The sequence below is a fragment of the Monodon monoceros genome, unplaced genomic scaffold, assembly GCF_005190385.1.
Source record: "Monodon monoceros isolate NGI ecotype Baffin Bay Population unplaced genomic scaffold, NGI_Narwhal_1 Contig3168_ctg1, whole genome shotgun sequence".
Taxonomy (NCBI): Eukaryota; Metazoa; Chordata; class Mammalia; order Artiodactyla; family Monodontidae; genus Monodon; species Monodon monoceros.
In genome coordinates, this window is record NW_021699090.1 from 1 (window position 1) to 6,118 (window position 6,118).

The 6,118-nt window shown below is 41.6% G+C and overlaps 1 pseudogene; it reads right to left on the bottom strand.

Moving 5' to 3' along the window:
• Positions 1 to 2,500: 2,500 nt before the first annotated feature.
• On the bottom strand, positions 2,501 to 5,313 carry LOC114901609 (annotated as a pseudogene).
• Between the last annotated feature and the right edge of the window lie 805 nt (positions 5,314 to 6,118).

Here is a 6,118-nt window from a genome sequence, read left to right on the forward strand (position 1 = left end):
AAAATCAAAATTATTGCAAAAAATCCAGGATGACACAATACCTAAGGGTTTTTTTGTTTGTTTTTTTGCTGTACGCGGGCCTCTCACTCTTGTGGCCTCTCCCGTTGTGGGGCACAGGCTCCGGACGCGCAGGCTTAGCGGCCATGGCTCACAGGCCCAGCCGCTCCGTGGCATGTGGGATCTTCCCGGACCGGGGCACAGAACCCGTGTCCCCTGCATCGGCAGGCAGACTCTCAACCACTGCGCCACCAGGGAAGCCCAACTTGCTTTTTTTTTTTTGGCCATGCCATGCAGCTTGCGGGATCTTAGTTCCCCAACGAGGGACTGAACCCGGGCTACGGCAGTGAAAGCTCAGTCTTAACCACTGGACCGGCAGGGAATTCCCTGCAACTTTCTTTTTCATTTAACTCTCTATATTGCCCACTCCACAGGTTCAGACATGTAGCTATGTTATTCCATCTAACAACTACAGAGTATTACCTTGTGTGGAACTGATGACCTTAAAGACTAGTTGCTTATTAAATAAGGGTGGACTGAACACAAGAATTCCTGGAATCCTATAACATGACACTAAAAGTACAACAAGGATAAGGATTTACAAGGACAAGAGAATGAGAAAGGAGATGAAAACCGATGAGAGATGTCAACACAGCGTGAGCAGATGGAAAGAGAGAAGGAAGTGGTAACCAGAGAAAACCAGAAGCCTTGCATGTGAGAAGAGTGGGGAGGAGGGTGGCTAGGAAACGTGGATAATACCACAAAGCAAACTGATTCACCCAGCAGAAAGGCTCAGGAATCAGGCGCCAGACACTCTGCACAGCAGACACAAGACACAGGGAAGAGGAAAGAGGGAAGAGGTATAGGGACAACTGGACCTATAGATCCCATCCCCATGTATACAGCCCAGAGATTTCTGCCCCCAAACCCTGTAACACAGGAGGTTTATTCTCTGGGGGAAAAAAAAATTACAGAGGGCCAGATTGAAGCAGTGGATTTAGAACAAGGGGATGAATGAAAGTCTGCAAACTGTACAGAGAAACATCACAATGCCTCAACTTCTCCTCCCCCACCCCCACCCCCACCCCCAGATCTATTCTCCCACCTGGCTCTCAAACTCTATCAACCCGGCTTTATACCGTCTGCACAGGAGCTTGGAAGGGCCTTCTTTAGAGGCAAGGAATAAAGGGAATAACACCCAATAAACCTACAGACATCTGTGGTAAGGGTCTATCGACAAAAAATTCAACAGTCTCTCGAGTTCTTCTTTACTACAAAGTGTTGCATGTGATTCTAAGGTCCCAAGCATGGCCATGCCTATGTGTAGGTCGAAGGTAACAGAAATATAACGGAAGTAGAGGGAATGCTCTAGAAATAATGATCAAGGATATAGGGGATATTTTATGTTGAAGCTGGGGATCTTAGGAACACAGTGGTGGGGGCAATGAAGAGCTGTTACCGGTTGTCAGACTGAGATGGACAGGAAGGAGCGAGAATCCGGAGCAACAACCAGGATGTCTACCTCCTAATTCCCACCAAGGAGACAGTCATCATGGGTCAGAGTGTCGCCAGTGCACTTTCCCATTCAGCAAACATCCTGTGTGTACCTACTATGAGCCAGGTTCTGGGTTAGGGAACATGTAAAGATATAGACTAAGATGCTGTTCTTGTCCTCAAAGAACTAACTATTGATCTATACAGGGGATATCGCCAATTGTACAGCTCCCTGCTGTCCTAGGGTAGACGTGGGGTCCTGAGACTCCCCTGTTGCTTTCACAGATCCCTGCCTAGGCACAACGTTGTGCAGATCCCTCCTCATTTCCTCACTCTCCTCCAGCCTCACACAAAAATGTCTTTCCCTTAGCATTCCCACTCAGTCTGTGAGAACCACAATTCGGCACAGCTGAAGGTCTCTTCGGGCTGTCATGACAAACTAACAAATTAGCGTGGAAAAAGCTCACTATGTCCAAGGGGCTAGCTAACTGGCATTCAAATTCCATCATGTAGGCTTGGAAGTTTAGCATTTATAATGATGTCTTCAAAGTAGAAGAGGGCTAATAAAAAGAAAGGAAATTGAGTTATTTGTAGTGAGGCGGATAGACCTGGAGTCTATCATACAGAGTGAAGTAAGTCAGAAAGAGAAAAACAAATACCATATGGAACACATATATATGGAATCTAAAAAAAAAAAAAAAAAGGTTCTGATGAACCTAGGGGCAGGACAGGAATAAAAACACAGACGTAGAGAATGGACGTGAGGATATGGGGAGGGGGAACGGTAAGGTGGGACGAAGTGAGAGAGTAACAGTGAAATATATACACTACCAAATGTAAAATAGCTAGCTAGTGGGAAGCGGCCACATAGCACAGGGAGATCAGCTCAGTGCCTTGCGACCACCTAGAGGGGTGGGATAGGAAGGGTGGGAGGGAGGGAGACACAAGAGGGAGGAGATATGGGAACATATATATATGTATAACTGATAAACTTCGTTATAAAGCAGAAACTAACACACCATTGTAAAGCAATTATACTCCAATAAAGATGTTTAAAAAAGAAAAGGAAAGAAACACAGCAGTTTAGGCCTAGAGTCATGAGCCATACACTTTTTGTTTGTACACCTCCTAAGGTAATTTTGTGAATACTAGGTAGTTGCAGTTAACAAGCATATTAAAAGATGCTCAACATTGTTACTCGTTAGGAAAATGAAAATGAAAATCACATTGAGATACCACTTCACATCCACTAAGTTAACCATAACTTTTTTTCTTTTTTTTTCTTTTTTCTTTTGGCAGTTCTATAACTTTACTGAACAATCAGCAGTTAGTTCTCATCCACACTAACTGTAGATTTTTGAAAGTGGTGACAGGTACATAGGTAACCAATGTATAGAGCTTGTTTGGTGAATCTTCCATTATGTTTTCTGGACAACCGCACACGGATACAGTATGGGACATTCCTTATTCCTTTGGCCCAGACAGCTTTGTTGAGCCTGGTGTCAATGAGTACATCTGGAGTTCCCATCTCCTTCATGGCAAATTTCCAGATTTCTCTGAGTGCCCGAGGGGCACGCTTCTTGAAACCCACTCCACGATGCGCTTGTGAATGTTGATGGTGTATTCTCTGGTCACCACCTCGTTGATGGCAGACCGGACCTTCTTCTTCTTGCCACCCTTCATTGCGGGAGCCATCCTGCCCGGCCAGGGTTGGAAAGCCCATGACTTTCTTTAAATGGAAAATAACAAGAGTTGTCAAAGATGTGGAGAAATTGGAACCTTCATACATTGCTGGTAGAAATGTAAAATGTTGCAGTGGCTGTGGAAAAGTTTGGTAGTTCCTCAAAAAGTTAAACAAAATTATCAGCAACTTCACTCCTGGGTATAGAACCAAAAGAATTGAAAATAGGTATTCAAACAAATACTTGTACACCTATGTTCATAATAGCAGCACTATTCATAATAGCCAAAAGGTAGAAACAACCCAAATGTCCATCAGCTGAAGAGTGAATAAGCACAATGTGATATATCCATTCAGTGGAATATTATTCAACCATAAAAGGGACTGAAATACTGATACATGCTACAACTTGGATAAACAGCAAAAACATGTTAAGTGAAAGAAGCTAGACAAGGTTACATACTGCATGATTCCATTTATATGAAACGTCCAGAGTAGTAAATCCATAGAGACAGAAAACAGATTAGTGGTTGCCAGGAGGAGTGATTGCTTAATGGGTGTAGAGTTTCCTTTTTTTTTTCTTTTAAAAAAAATTTATTTTATTTATTTATTTTTGGCTCCGTTGGGTCTTTGTTGCTGTGCGTGGGCTTTTCCCTAATTGTGGCGAGCAGGGGCTGCTCTTCGTTGTGGTGATTGCCATGGCTTCTCTTGTTGCAGAGCATGGGCTCTAGAGCGCAGGCTCAGTAGTTGTGGCGCACAGGCTTAGCTGCTCCATGGCACGTGGGGTCTTCCTGGACCAGGGCTCAAACCTGTAACCCCTGCCTTGGCAGGCAGATTCTTAACCACTGCGCCACCAGGAAAGTACCCTAGAGTTTCCTTTTGAGGTGATGAAAATGTCTTGGAAATACAGGTGATGGTTGTGCAACACTGTAAATGTACTAACTGCTACTGAATTATACAGTTTAACATGGTTAATGGTTAATTTTATGTTTTGTGAATTTTACTCAATAAAAAAATCAATAAAAGAAAAAAAAGACCTAAGTAGTCCCCCTACTCGTTTTTAGCTAATATTTAACATTTCTGAAGTTTAAAGAGTTGCAAAGGATGTAACTTCCGGTATATTATATAAGCCAGATGTGCTGCTGGCTGCGCTAAGAGGGCAGCTCTCCAGTATATTATAAATAATGACAATTTAAAATAAAACTGTTAACATCATTCTTTTAAATATATCCATACAATCCTAATGCTCTAATTGATACCCCATCACCTATTTGTAAAAATACATGAATAAACTCTTCTTTAACTATCAGATATTTTATCTATTTTTCCAGAGTTGCCACATTATCTTGTTTAAAATGTGCAGTTTTCAACAACCAAAAACCACTTATGAGATATACAAAGAAACCAGAATGTATGGCTCATACACATAGGAAAAAAGAGCTATCACTATTTTACATCACTCCTTTTTCTCCTTAAAATGATATTGCCATTACATTTCCCCACATATTTTTATCCTTGTGTAATTTTTTATGGTTTTTGTTTTTGTTTTAGTTTCCTGATACCAAAGGTCCCAAATATTAAAAATTTCTTCTGGATTGGGTTGTTATAATTGGTATTAGTATATATTTGATCAAAATAACGTAAGTATTACAAATTTTGATAAATAATACAAACAGTTATTAAACACAAAGAAATTTGCCGAAAATACACATCTCTTAATAGCATGGATGGGGCTTTTTTTTTTTTCTGTTTATTCTTGAATTCATGGATAAATATTACCTCTTGCCAAAATGAAAAAGTTCAGCATAAACCTTTATTTCTTGATTTTGCTTCTACACATGCAAGTACTGTTCACATAAACAAGTAGATGGGAATAGAGAGTTTTGTTATAGCAATGTCAGTCAATCAGTCCTTTGGAGGTATATGCCAAAACCCACCCAATGGTCAATCATCAAAAGATTAGTGTCAGTGATCTATCTGCTGACAGCTAGGTTAGGTATTTCTTCAGTGAGTTTATTTTTTAGATTCATTTATTCATTTATCTTTTAATTTTTGTTATTGAAGAGTTCAAGTCTATACAAATTTAGAAGAGTAATGAAATGAATCTCTACGTGACCACCATCAAGCTTTCAACAGCTTTACCAGCCTATGGCCAATCCTGTTTGATCTCTATCCTCCCCCACTGTCTGCCCCCCCCCCCCCCCCCCCCCCACTGCTGGATTATCTTGAAGCAAATGCCAAGTATCACGCCACTTCTTCTGTAAAGACCTCTATATATAGCTCTAAAATACAAGGACTCTTTTAAAACAAACCAGTACACCTAAAAAATGTAAGTCATCCAGTATTCAGGCAACATTCAGATCTCCCCTGGTTGTCTCATACATGCTTTTTGTTTTGTTTTGGTTTGGATTTTAGTGTTGGTTTTTCAATTCAAGGTCCTAACAATGCCCACAAATTGCTTTTGGCTAATATTTCTCTTGTCTCTTAGTGATAGATTCTTCCTCCTGTTTTTCTTTCCTCTTGTAATTGGTTTGTTGAAAAACTGGGTCATTTTTCTTGTAGGGTTTTCCACATTCTGGATTTTGCTGGTTACATCTCCCTGGCCTCTGTATTTCCTGAAAATTGATATTTAGGCCTGGTCAGATTCGGAGTTGATACTTTGGCAAGAATCTTCCATAGGTGGACCAGTGGTTAAGATCCGTCTGCCAATGCAGGGGACACAGGTTTGATCTCTGGTCTGGGAAGATCCCATATGCCATGGGGCAACTAAGCCTGTGCACCACAACTACTGAGCTCACGAGCCACAACTACTGAAGCCCACGTGCCTAGAGCCCGTGCTCCGCAACAAGAGAGAAGGCACTGCAATGAGACACCCACACACAGCAACGAAGAGCAGCCCCCTCTCGCCACAACTAGAGGAAGCCCGCATGCAGCAACAAAGAGCCA